Genomic DNA, 13,685 nt, shown 5'->3' with positions numbered 1-13,685 from the left:
TTTATTAATTTATGTAAGTTTTAGGGTATGTTCACATGCTTAACAAAAAACTTCTGAAAATACGGAGCTGTTTTCAAGGGAAAACAGCTCCTGATTTTCAGACGTTTCTTGAGCAACTCGCATTTTTCGCAGTGTTTTCGCAGCGTTTTTTTACGGCCGTTTTTGGAGCCTATGAAAAACGGCTCCAAAAACATCCCAAGAAGTGTCCTGCACTTCTTTTGACGAGCCGTCATTTTACGCGCCGTCTTTTGACAGCGACGCGTAAAATAAAGGCTCGTGGGAACAGAACATCATAAAACCCATTGCAGGCAATGGGCAGATGTTTGTAGGCGTATTAGGGGCGTTTTTTCAGGCGTAATTCGAGGCGTAAAATTCCTGAATTACGTCTGAAAATAGGCCGTGTGAACATACCCTCAGAAACAAATACTGCTTGCATGTTCTGTGAAGCCCGTGCAGCAGCGTGGGTGTGCTTTACGGCAGCTGCTATGAATAAAAGTTAATGATCAGAAAGTGTCAATAGACAAACAGTCTACAGGCAAAAGATGAAGTACAGCCCCTCTCCCAAAGAACAGGGAGTGATAGGGTAAAGAATCTTATCTGTGTGTATAGTGTGTAGTGTTCGGGTCCTCTTATACGGCCTGATGTGGGCCGTGTGAACGAGCGCTGATCAACGAGACAGCGCGTTTGTTTATCGGCGCTCATTTGCTCCTTTCACAAGGAGCTAGTATGGGTACGAGCGCTCGATACTATGATCGCTCGTCCGCATACATATCTATCATGTTGGCAGCATGTCTCCCTGTTGGAGATGTGCTGCTAAAAAGTATAATATTTTCAGCTGCATAAACGATACAATCAGCCGATGAAGGAGTGTTTGCTCGTTCATCAGCTGATCTATGCCCTGTTTACACAGGGCAATGATCGGGAACAGGCGTTGTGTGAACGCTCGTTTGCCCGATTATTGGCCGGTGTCAAAGGGCCTTTACTATCCTGCCTTTTCAAGGCCTCCAGTAACACAATAGAGCTGCCATTAAGTCGCCTACCTTCTAATGATAATGACTCTGATAATGATAGATGAGATGACATTGCTGACAATATCTCAGTCTACTACAGTATGTGAGCTTCTGAAAACAGGAAACATCAGCCCATTATGTGTGTGTGTGTTCCAGTAGCCAATAAAATTGATTTCCATCAGATGGAATAAAACAGCTGTCACCATAGATACACTGGAGATAACTCCCTCTTTTCCCTCCTTTTTGGCTAAGTTTATTTAAATTAAATAAATTTGTCGATTTTTCTGTTACTATAAATGCTCCCAATTGTTTTCAGTTCCCCAGTAAATTATTTGGTACTTTAAATTGTGCCAATAGAAACTACAACTCTTTCTGCAAAAACAAACTTACACACTACTCTATTGACGGAAAAATAAAAAATGTATGGCTCTTGGAAGGCGGGAAGAGAAAAACGAAAAGAAAAAAAAAAAAGGATGTGGTACCAAGGGCTTAATATATATAGTTAGGCCTTAGTCTATACCAAGGACTTAAAATAAAATAGTGTATTTTATGGATATGAATTTGATGGTTTTACTGGTAAGAAAAGAAAAATGCAATTACAGAGATAGATAACATGATTCTGAGATTCTGAAAGTGTCTTTTTTAATATGTCCTGAGATATGATGATGGACAGTTATGAAACAGGCAAGAGGTGCAGTGACATACATCATGAATGATTGCTCTATAAAGAATAAAATCTTTAGTCATTTCTCATAAATTGTTTTTGAAACGCAGCGATCCTAATGTCAAACCATTTTTATTGTCATTTATACCATAATGCCTTGCACAGTCCTATTGAAGAGAATAAATGCAAATGGAATGAATAGGTTGTCAGATTGTGACATTGCCAATCCTATCACCACCCTTTAGTGTTAGACCATGTTCAGACGTGGCAGAATTTTTCCGCTGCAAATGTTGGTGCAGATTTGGGACAATTACGCAATGAATCTGCCGCAACATTTGCATATTTGACAGGTAATTCAGACGTTGCAGATATCACAGCGGACTTGCCACAGATTTCAGTTTTTGCATTGCAAAGGCTGAAATCCGCAGTGAAATTCCGCTTCTTCTCCGCAACGTCATGAGCATGCTGCGGAGGGAAAATTCAGCACCGCAGCTTAATTTCAGCACAGTTATTTTCTGCAACGTCTGAACTAAGTTTCCTAAAAATGCATAGAAAGAAATAAAAAAAACGGCTGCTGCAGAATTCCACTGCGGACTGTCCACAGCAGAACTCAACAGCAATTCCGCCACGTCTGAATGAGCCCTTAATGTTTCCAGTACATAACAATACTATGACTTAAAATGCGAGCTCCATTCTCAAGCCCAATACACAGCTATTGATTGTTTGGTGCATGTTCTGCACGAACAGATTCCTGAAAGGTCACGGACAACTTTTTTCCAAATGATCTTTGCGCATTAGAAGAAATAGAACCAGAATACAGCGCTTGAAGTAAGTAAAAGGAACCAACGTTCCACTTTTATTAGTAATATGTCAAATTAAAAAAAAAGAAGAAATAGTGGATAATATAACAGAGTACAGAGATGGGTAGAAGGGAGAAGGTCAAAATTGCCTTAGTTAATTTTGCCTACGCGTTTCTGACACGTCCTGTGTCCTTACTCGTGGCATGCATGAAACTCAGAATCCACTCCTGACTTTTATATCCGGTTTGTATGTTCAGGATGAAAATTAATCGTCAGCTGTGTCTCACGAAGTCAGAAAACCAACCAATCAGGTATGTGATCTCCCAGCTACGTGACATTTTTTGTTTATACGTATGAAAGTTTATTTATTTAAATAATCGTCATAACCTAACGATGTAATCATAGTGTTTAAGAAAATTAATTTCCCTAATTAGTTTGCGATATGGAGATTTGACTGAATATGCCAATGTGTGTTAAAGAATGGTAATTAGAGATAATTAATCCAATGATATCAGGTATTGAGAAATCAGGAGGTGAAAAGTGAGTTCATGCAGGGTAAACTTTTACAAATTAACAATAAGGGCACGGCCAGACGTGGCGGAGTATTTCCACTGCAAATGTTGGTGCAGATTTGGGGCAATTACGCAACGAATCTGCACAAACATTTGCATATTTGACAGGTAATTCAGACGTTGCAGAAAATACAACGGACTTGCCACGGATTTCTGTTTTTGCATTGCAAATGCTGAAATCCGCAGTGAAATTCCGCTTCTCCGCAACAGATAGTGCATGCTGCGGACTGAAAATTCAGCACCGCAGCCTATGGTCCGCAGCGGAGTTTTCCGCAACGTCTGAACTAACTTGCCTAATAATGTATTGAAACAAATGTCAAAAATGGCACAGCAATTCCGCCACGTCTGGCCGCGCCCTAAAGGAAAAACAAGCAGTTTTACAATTGTTAAAAATAAAAACAAATCGTTTGTTGGAGAGAACAATCATGAACTCCTCTATCAAACATATTAGAATAAAATGTTCACGAATATTTATGTCAAAGTTGCTAGGTTAAAAGCCATATTACTCATCATTGCATAGCAATATGGCGTTTGGTGACATTCAGTAGATTCTATTGAAAGTAAGAATATCCTACTGTATGACTAATACAATGCACATAGGAAAAGTCTATTAGCGCAGTCCAAAAACCCGTCTTTACATGGCACTGAATTTGAATGTAATACTGTCTTAACTATTATGATGGTTGTTTCAACTAATGACTATTACATTTGTATGACATCGCCCTTAGATATTGAATGCCTATATTATACATGGAAAATATGTTAGTTACGGGAATTCCTCACATAATGAAATACAGTATGATACAGTCTAATTTGAAACCCCTTATTTTTGTTGGACATATTAAGGGTTATATATTTTTTATAACAGGAAAGGATATTATTCAGTGTATATATAGAAACAACCTTGGACCTATAATGGATCCCTCAATAATGGAACATTAGTTCCCTTTTTAAATTGAGCCCCGTCGGAAATCTAGTTTTAAGACTGAATATCCAGAATGCTTCTCTGTTTAATAGTAAGTGCTTCTTGTTCCCGCCGCTTACAGAGCACCTCACTCTCTCAATGGCATATGTTTTAAACGATTCAACCGAACGGTTATGATATGTAATGAAGTGCTTGGCAGCATTTGAGATACCTGGAATATTGGGATTCCTAATGTATCCCAATTCCGGTTTTGAACTTCCTTGTTGTGCAGCCCACATACATAAGTTTGCATTCTGTGCACTCAATGATGTATATAACATGTTCGCTATTACAATTTATGTAAGTCTTGATTGGAAAACTATTAACCCCTTCTGAGTCATGGAAAATTTTGGTGGGCTGAGCAAAAAAACACGTCTTCCACGGATGTGAACCGCATTTAAAAAAGCTTTTATACTATAGCCAACTTGACTTGGTTGTAGATGATGAAAATAAAGAGTGAGACAATGTATTGCCCAGTGTAGGCGCCCTACGCGAAACTATACGATACCCATCTTTTAAAATCCTATTTAGTTTATCATCTTCGTAGAGGATTGGTAAATATCTATGTATGATGTTTTTGATGTCCATAAATTGATTACTATATTCAAGTACAAGTGTTGGTTTCTCAGAGTCGCTAAATTTGGAAGATTTAATTCTAACGTCCATTTGTGGTACCCCCTACTGCCTAGTCTTCTGCATATCTGGACCTGCTCATTTTGAAAATGTAGTATTTGGATCATTGCTCATCTAGTGGTGTCAGACCCTGCTGTGAGTAAACCTCCACAAAGGATGATGAGAACTGAATGAAATAGTAGATTACATCCAAGACTGAGGGTATGTTCACATGGCTTATTTTCAGCCGTTTTTCGGGCAGTAAACACCCCAAAAAACGGCTGAAGAAATGGAAGCTGAATGGAAGTGCATGTCACTTCTTGAGCCGTTTTTGGAGCCGTTTTTCATAGTGTCAATAGAAAAACAGCTCCAAAAATGGCCGTAAAAAACGCATCAAAAACACTCGATGCTTAAAAAACGGCTGAAAATCAGAGGCTGTTTTCCCTTGAAAACAGCTCCGTATATTACAGCCGTTTTTTGTTTAGCGTGTGAACATAGCCTAATACACGTTTCTTATTCTTGTTCCATTGCAAAACATAGTCAATTTGCACGTGAGCACAATGAACAATAACCAACAGATTCTGAGATAGATCAATATTGGCTGTTCTATGAGTAATGGGAAAAGGAAATGATCTGAAGGAAAGCAATACACAGTCCCATAACATAAAATTACTTTTTTTTTTTTACATCCACTAGCGAAGCACCAAAGTTAGGGCGGATTTACACGAACGTGATTTGCGTCCGTGCAACCCGCGTGAATTTCACGCGGGTCGCACGGACCTATGCATGTCTATGGGGCAGTGCAGACTGTCCGTGATTTTTGCGCAGCGTGAGTTCGCTGCGTAAAACTCACGACAGGTTCTATATTTCGGCGGTTTTCGCGCATCACGCACCCATTGAAGTCCGTGGAATGCGCATTATTCACGCAACAGCAGTAAAAAAATGAATGTAAACAGAAAAGCACCACGTGCTTTTCTGTTTACAAACATCCAAACGGAGTGTCATTAATGATGGCGGCTGCGTGAAAAGCACGCAGCCGCGCACCATATGAACATGACACACGGAGCTGTTAAGTGCCTTTTGCGCACGCAAAACGCTGCGTTTTTTGCATGCGCAAAACGCACACGCTCATGTAAATCCGCCCTTATGGTCAGGTGCAACCTCTGATACGATGTCATAGTTATATTAAGAATATGATATTCAATACATTCCTATGGATGTTTCTGTATGACTCACACAGAGTTCTTTTACGCGTTTTTTGGCAAAAAACGCAGCAAAAAATGGTCGAAAATTGCGGAAAAAAATGCTCGCGGGAAAAAGAAGCGACATGCCCTACCTTGAGGCGTTTTCTGCCTCAAAAACCCCATTGAAATCAATGGGAGACGGAAAAAAACACAGCGAACGGCCGGGACGGTTTTTGACGCGTTTCTTGACAAGTTTTATGGCAAAATCCACTCGTGGTTTTTTTCATTTGCCTGTTGAAGAAAGAGGAAAAAAACACGGAAAAAATGCGGCAAAAAACGCCTGTGGTGCAAAACCACTTCAAAAACACCGGAAATTATTTTTCCAGGCAGAACTTTCTGCCTGCAAAAAACTCTGTGAACACGTCATAACTCGACTAAACAATTCCACAAAAGACTCACAGCAAATGCGGCATTGTGTACTACTAGTCTTTTGTTTTTTACATGCTTGTCATGCATGCTTGACCAGGTCGTTTTGCGCATTAATGACCAAGATTATTTTTTGTTTTTTTACTGTTACATTCCATGAGTCGCAACTTTTTTTGTTCCGTCGACATAGCCGTATAAGCGCTTGGTTTTTGCGGGTAGAATTGTATTTTTCAATTGCACCATTTTTGGGTGGATATAATATATTAATTAACTTTATTTTAGGAAAGAATTTAAAATAAACAGCTATTCCAGCCTTGATTTTCGTTCACCATGCGGCATAAATAACATGTTACCTTTATTCTATGGGTCGGCACGATTACGGGGATACCAAATATGTAAAGGTTTTATGTTTTCCTACGTTTTCAAAATAAAAACCCTTTAAAAAAATAAATAAAAATTACTTGTTTTTGCATCGCCGCATTCCAAGAATCATAACGTTTTTGCCTCTGGCATGGCCTAATAGGCAGTTGCTGAAGGCAGACCTGGGTGCCTTTTTTAGGCCTCCGGCTGCCATGGAAACCAATCGGTGCCCTGCAATACTGTTGTGGGGCTGCCGATGGGGTGATAGAGGGAGCTTTCTCCCTCTGTCAAACACATTAGATGCCGCTGTCGCTATTTACAGCGGCATCTAATGGGTTATGCTGCCTGAATCGAAGAGAGATTCGATTCCAGCAGTTGGGGCAGGAGCCAGGCTGTGTATAACAGCCGTACTCCTGCCGCTGATCACATGGGTACACTGCCAGTACCCACGAGCTTGTAAAATATATATCTGTTGCTCGCCATTAACGGGTTAACTTTTTTCCACTTATTTTTGTAAGTTGTATGAAACTTGTATTTCCCTCTGGACCATTTAATGTCTTGCAGACATTATTTATATTGTGTGGTTCAATTAGTACCATACATAAAGCTGCAAGGAAGTAGTAGAGAGTAGCCGGCATATGGATCCTCTTAAATCTCAGAAGTCAAATATGCCATATGGCTAAAAGCATGTGGACACCTGACCATGAACCTACAGTAGATGAGCTTGTCGGACATCCCATTCCAAAACCATGGGTATTAATATGGAGTTGTGCCTCCTTGGGCAGCTTTAACAGCTTCCACATTTCTGGGAAGGCTTTCCAGGAGAGTGTCTTTGGGAATCTGTGCACATTCTGCCAATAGAGTATTTGTGAGTTCAGGCCCTCATGTTGGATGAGAAGGTCTAGCTCACAATCCCTCTTGCAATTTATCCCATAGGTATTCAATGTGGTGGAGGTCAGGGCTCTGGGCAGGTCAGTCAAGTTCATCCAAATCAAAGTGGTTATACCATATCTTTTTGGACCTCACTGTGCACAGGGGTACAGTCATAATGGAACAGAAAAGGGACTCTCCCAAACTGCTGCCACAAAGTCAGAAGCATACTATTGACAAAAAAATGTCAAATTCTTCCACTTCACAATAATAGCCCATACTGGTTATCAGGGATTTAACACATCAGAAATTTTACAAACTGACACATGGCTTAGGTGGCATCCTATGACAGTGCCACATTTAAAGTCACTGAGCTTTACAGTGCTACTCATACTGCTAGCAACAGATTGTCTATGGAAATGTCATAGCTGTGGGAATGATTTTATGCACCTCTTTGCAATAGGTGAGGCTTAAACACCTGAACTCAATAATTAGGACGGAGACTTCCGGTTCCGGCGCTGACATGTGAGGAGGGTGCAGAGAGCTGTCTGTGCTTACTAACTAAAGAACCGACTCACACATCACCCACGGCCAACAAGACACCTCGCTTTCATCGGGGGTGCTGGACAGACCATCGGGCTCACGGCCAGTGTTTGCTGGGACGGCGGACATTCCGTACAAGTCCCGCACTTCCTCGTGATTACTGTCGGCATCGTTGTATGACGCAGCCAGGGCACTGGCAACGGTGATTGACTACAAAAAATTGGCTATGGAGGTGGCTAAACGTATAACGCCAGATATACAGGACACTCTAGCGAGCACTATATCTGCTTCATTACAGCAGCTTCAAAACGATATTGCCCAGCATGGAGTGCGCCTAGATGAGGTGAAACAGCGCATCTCCATGCTGGAGGATGATGCCGCCGATACACATGGGACACTCTAAGAACTTTTAAATGAGAAGCAAAGGATGGCTCTTAAAATTGATGACTTGGAAAACAGGTCAAGAAGAAACAATCTACGAATAGTGGGTCTCCCAGAAAACATACCGGCTTTACATTTGAAACTAATCTGTGAATATGATCTGCCAAAAGTGTTAAATATGAGCGGCCCATGTAAAGTGGAAAGACCACACAGAGTGGACCCGGATCGCCAGCATTTACAGTCTCAACCAGGATCCAGTAAACGAGCCAGACAAGTTATTGTGCGTTATTTAGACTACTCTGACAAAGAAGCCCTACTACGCTCCTACAAAATGCGACAGGGACCGACTAAACTAAATGGAGTACCAGTCATGATGTTTGGAGACTACTCGGCTGAGGTTTCCAAAAAGCGCAATCTGTTCAGCAGGATTTGCACCGCTTTTCATAAAAGGGGGCTGAAGTTCCAGCTGCAATAACCGGCGATACTAAAGGTCACTACCCCAAGCGGAACCATGCAGACCTATACTGATCATCGGGAAGCAGAAGAGGTGTTTCGAGATTTTCTCCAAGAAAGTACCACACAGGCTGTCGCCGGAGATGTTCCAGACAAGGAGGTGCACATACAGCCCCATACCCCTTCGGTGAGGGGTCAGCTACCAAAGGGGAAAAGACTACCGCAGACACCGTGGGCTGTGAAGTAATGCCTTTGGATACCAAAACGGCTTTGTTTCTTCTGAACTTTCTGTTTCTGAGCTATGTGTGGGCAGTGGGTATGCAAGGCTGGTCCCCGTTTGATTATGTCCGCTTGATATGAACATAGTATTGTTATGCAGTAGTCTTCTATATAGGATGGTCAACATAAAAGGGTATACACGGTAACTAGTGTATGTCTAATAGCTGCCGTGAAGACATGTATTTTGATACTTAGTCGGAGGTTTGCAACTTATCTTTTTAGGTAGTCTAGGGATAGCACCATGTCAGAAAAAAGTGAAGTGCTGAAGGTTACGGATACTGAGTTACTGGGGACCCTTGAGGATGAAAGGGAAAGTTATGCATTTACTAAAAGTTTTGGTTTTCTGTTAAAAGACAGACGATCCTTGATATATGGAAATGTTTAACCGGAGCACAAAAATCTTCTTATTGCCTTACTGGTTTTCATGACATATTTTTTTTTAGGGTTTTTTATAGGATACACATCTTATCACCATAGCTTGATATCTTTAGCCATTTTATGAGAGTAGTAACATGGAATGTTAAGGGTCCATTGTCCCCCCACAAGAGATCCATGGTCCTGCGGCACCTACATACACTAAAGGCTGATATAGCCTTACTTCAGGAGACACATCTGGTAGACAAAGATTTTTTTCGCATGCGGAAATATTGGGTGGGGGAGGTCTATGGGTCTTTGGCTGTACATAAAAAAAATGGAGTAATGATTCTAATTCATAAAAATTTAGTTTCCACTTTGCGCACGCAACATGCAGACTCTGAGGGAAGCCTCATACAAATCTTATTGGATACTCAATTAGGGGAAGTGAGTATATATAATGTATATGCACCCAACTCAAGTAACCGCACATTCTTTCAGGTTCTTCAATCCACAATTTTGTCCCACACAAATGTGCTGATAATAGTAGGGGGAGACTTTAATTCGGTAATGAATACTGCTGAGGACAGGCAACGTAATTACCCCACGCAACCCCTTGCCACAGATGGAATCTTGCCTGATTTTTCCCATGCCACACAGTTGGGGGACAGCTGGAGACACATGAATCCAGATGGTACGGAATACACCTATTTTTCGTCATACCACAAATCTTGGTCCAGATTGGACTATGTTTTTCTGAGCTCACACTTGCTGCAGAGGCCGGAGCAGGTTGATATCACCAATATGGTCATCTCTGATCATGCCCCGGTGAGCTTAATGCTGGCAGATGCTCACCCAAAAGGGGGAGATTTCATTTGGAGATTTCTGACCTTTCTAGCAAAAGATGAGGGCTTTCAGGATTTATTGAAAGGTTGGTGGCTAGAATATGACGGGGATAACGCGGTACACAGAACAGATTATGTGTTATACTGGGAAACGGCTAAGGCTGTTTTGCGAGGGAAGATCATCGCTTATGTTTCCTTTAAAAAAAAAAATCAGACGTTCCAGAAATATAAGGAATATAGCGATGGGCTTGGAGGGGCGTACTCTTCTTACCAGGCAGATCCGTCTCTTGACAAACAAAACCAATGGGTAGCAGCCAAAAGATTGTTTGAAGAATGGATGGATAGGAAGGAGAAATTTGGTAGATCAATTTATGAAGCCGAACTTTTTCGTTTTGGGAACAAGGCGGGGAGACTGTTAGCGGGGTTATCCAGGGGCTTCCGGCCACGCACACACATCACAAAATTGAAAGACCATGATGGCCAATTACACTTGAACCCTAGGAAGATCAATGCCATATTGAAACTTTTTTTTATCAGAGACTGTATGAGGAAGGTCCGCCACGCAGGGAAGACAGTTTCTCTCTAGACTATCTATGCCCACCCTGAATTCAGACCAATTGGACAGTCTTAATGCACCAATAAATTTGGAAGAGTTACGGTCGGCTATTGGGGGATTGTCAAACGGTAAGTCCCCAGGACCTGACGGATACCCGGGTGAGTTTAACAAAATACTGACAGAAAAGATAACACCGACATTGTTAGCTTACTTTAACTCCTTGATGCAAGGTGCTAACATACCAATGGCGGCAAATATGGCATACATAAAAGTTCTCCCCAAAGCTGGGAAAGACGTCTCGCAGCCAGGTTAATACAGACCCATCTCGCTCATAAATCAGGATCTCAAACTGGTATAGAAAATAATGGCAAATAGACTTGCAGTTTTGATGCCCCAGCTAGTGGGACCATCGCAGGTGGGTTTTATCAAAGGCAGAGCCGCGGTAACAAACATTAGGAAGGTTCTGGGGGTAATGGCCTTCGCCATCCAACCACCCAGCTCTGGTGATACTGGATGTTGAAAAAGCTTTTGACAATGTTGAGTGGCGATGGCTGAACATGGTTCTAGACAAGTTTAATGTACATTATATACTGATCTCACTGCAGCCGTCTGCACGCCGGGATTCAGATCCCAGACATTCGCATTACATAAGGGAACACGGCAGGGATGTCCCTTATCGCCATTACTATTTGATTTAGCATTGGAACCACTGATGCATACTTTGGAATGTAATGGCCTGTACACTGGTATAAGCATAGGCAACAAAGAGGTGAAATCAGCGATATTTGCAGATGATATTCTATTGTTTCTATCACACCCATCACAACATCTACGGAAAGTTTTTGATTTGTTCCGACATTACGGATCCTTTGCAGGGTTTAGGATTAATCCAACCAAATGTGAATTACTGAGTCTATCTTCACATAATCATCTGGGCGACATAGAAATCCAGCAGACGGGCATTAAGATAGCGACAACTCACATTACGTATCTAGGGATCCAGATAGGGAAAACAGCGGGAACATTGTATAAATTAAACTTTGACCCATTTTTTCAGAAAACAAAAACTGAACTTGCTAGATGGGCGAATCTGCCACTTTCACTGTTTGGCAGATGTCATTTAGTCAAAATGATATCGTTCGCGAGGTTGCTCTATACGCTCCAGACTTTGCCCATTCTCTTGAAGCATAAAGACGTCAAAGATTTTAAAACTAGCATCTTAAAGTTTATTTGGTCAAATAAGCGTCCTCGTTGGCAAAGCTGCAGGGCTATCATTGGCAAGGTGGAGTAAATATTCCACACTTGCGGGGGTATAATATTGCCAGCCTTTTCCGACATGTCTCAGACTGGTTACATTGTTCCAGTCATTATTCTAACTATGACTTGGATGATGCACTCGCTGGAAATGGTGATCTCATTGCGCTGCATACTAGGCTAGCATCGCTCCTTAGGCATGTACGGGGTTCTGTGTTATTGCGGGACACTATCATGTGTTGGAAGCAACGGGGAATAATGACAGTGGGCCACATACTGCACGCCTCAGAACCAAGACTGAAAACTTTACCTGAATTGGTGGAGAAGTTTGGGATCTTCCCGAATCACTTCCTCCAATACCTACAAATTAAATCTTTTTGCACAAAATTGGTGAGGAACTTGGAACCAGAAATTGTAGGCAATGTCTTTGATGATGTTGTTGGGGACGAGTCACATAGAATGTCATTGTCTATGTTATATAAAACATTTTGAGATTTGTATATTAAGGTAGAACCAAGATCTCATTTCACATACTGGAGGCGCACTTTGAATATGCCAGACATTAATGCTTCCATCTTGGAGGGTAGGAAGGCAGTGCAAAAATATGTTGTAAATGAGGTGTGGAGGGAATCTCACTTTAAACTTATGCATGCGGCTATATATGCCTTTAACATACCTCCAACGGCTGATAACCCACATAGATTGCATGCATGTCCGAAATGTGCCCAGCCGGGCACTGATTTATACCACGGCATATGGTCATGTCCTGGGGCACAAAAATTCTGGAAGGTGGTTTTGGATTACATACAGCTGCTCTGGGGTGGAGCGTTGCCGGCGGACCCTATGCTTCTTCTTTTTCACTCTATGGTCTCAATTGATGCAGAGGCAGTGGGGTCTTTAACATATGTTCCTTCCCTGGTGCATATAATATTTATCATTGCCAAAAGATGCCTGTTGAAACTTTAGCTAGAGCTTACCACACCTACATTAGATCAATTAACACAACAACTGAAGGTCTGCATGTTTTCAGACAAAATAGAAGCTGTAAAACATAGGAAGCAAAAGACTGCTGGGTTTTTTAAAAGGTGGAAGCCATTTATTGTGCAACTGCCTGATCCAGAAATCGGGGACGTGGTTAAGAGCTTCAAACACACCTCCTGGTATCTAACCGAAGAGATTAAGGGGACTTTGGGAAAATTAAAAGTACTTTAACTGGGATGTTGGTTTCAGGTGTCACTTTGCCAACTGAACGGTCAGACATGCTACGGTAAAGGGGATTAGAATAAGTGAATAGAGGTTGGCCGAAGATGATAGATACGCTTGTTCACGCTTATAGTGGTAGTCGTGTTTTGACTTATTCACAGGGCAATGTGTCATTTTCATGTGTGAAGGAGATTGTACTGCAATAAATGTCTAGTTTGTGTTTCTTATAGTACTTACATTATTGCCATGGACGGCTGGTAGACTACATGTGATATTTTTATGTAAATAGGTGATAACGTTTCAAATGTTACACTCTGTATGCTCCTGTGTGATTTAAGAACTGCAACTGTCTTAT

At 41.5% G+C, this 13,685-nt stretch overlaps 1 protein-coding gene across 1 annotated transcript in view; it reads right to left on the bottom strand.

Moving 5' to 3' along the window:
- Positions 1-13,685, bottom strand: part of ST8SIA2 (ST8 alpha-N-acetyl-neuraminide alpha-2,8-sialyltransferase 2) — a 254,661-nt gene that overhangs the window by 112,329 nt on the left and 128,647 nt on the right. The gene's annotated exons all lie outside the window — the stretch shown is intronic.

Source organism: Rhinoderma darwinii, chromosome 3, assembly GCF_050947455.1.
Source record: "Rhinoderma darwinii isolate aRhiDar2 chromosome 3, aRhiDar2.hap1, whole genome shotgun sequence".
Taxonomy (NCBI): Eukaryota; Metazoa; Chordata; class Amphibia; order Anura; family Rhinodermatidae; genus Rhinoderma; species Rhinoderma darwinii.
The sequence above is the reverse complement of the archived record's forward strand: the minus strand, read 5'-3'. Positions and strand labels throughout refer to the sequence as shown.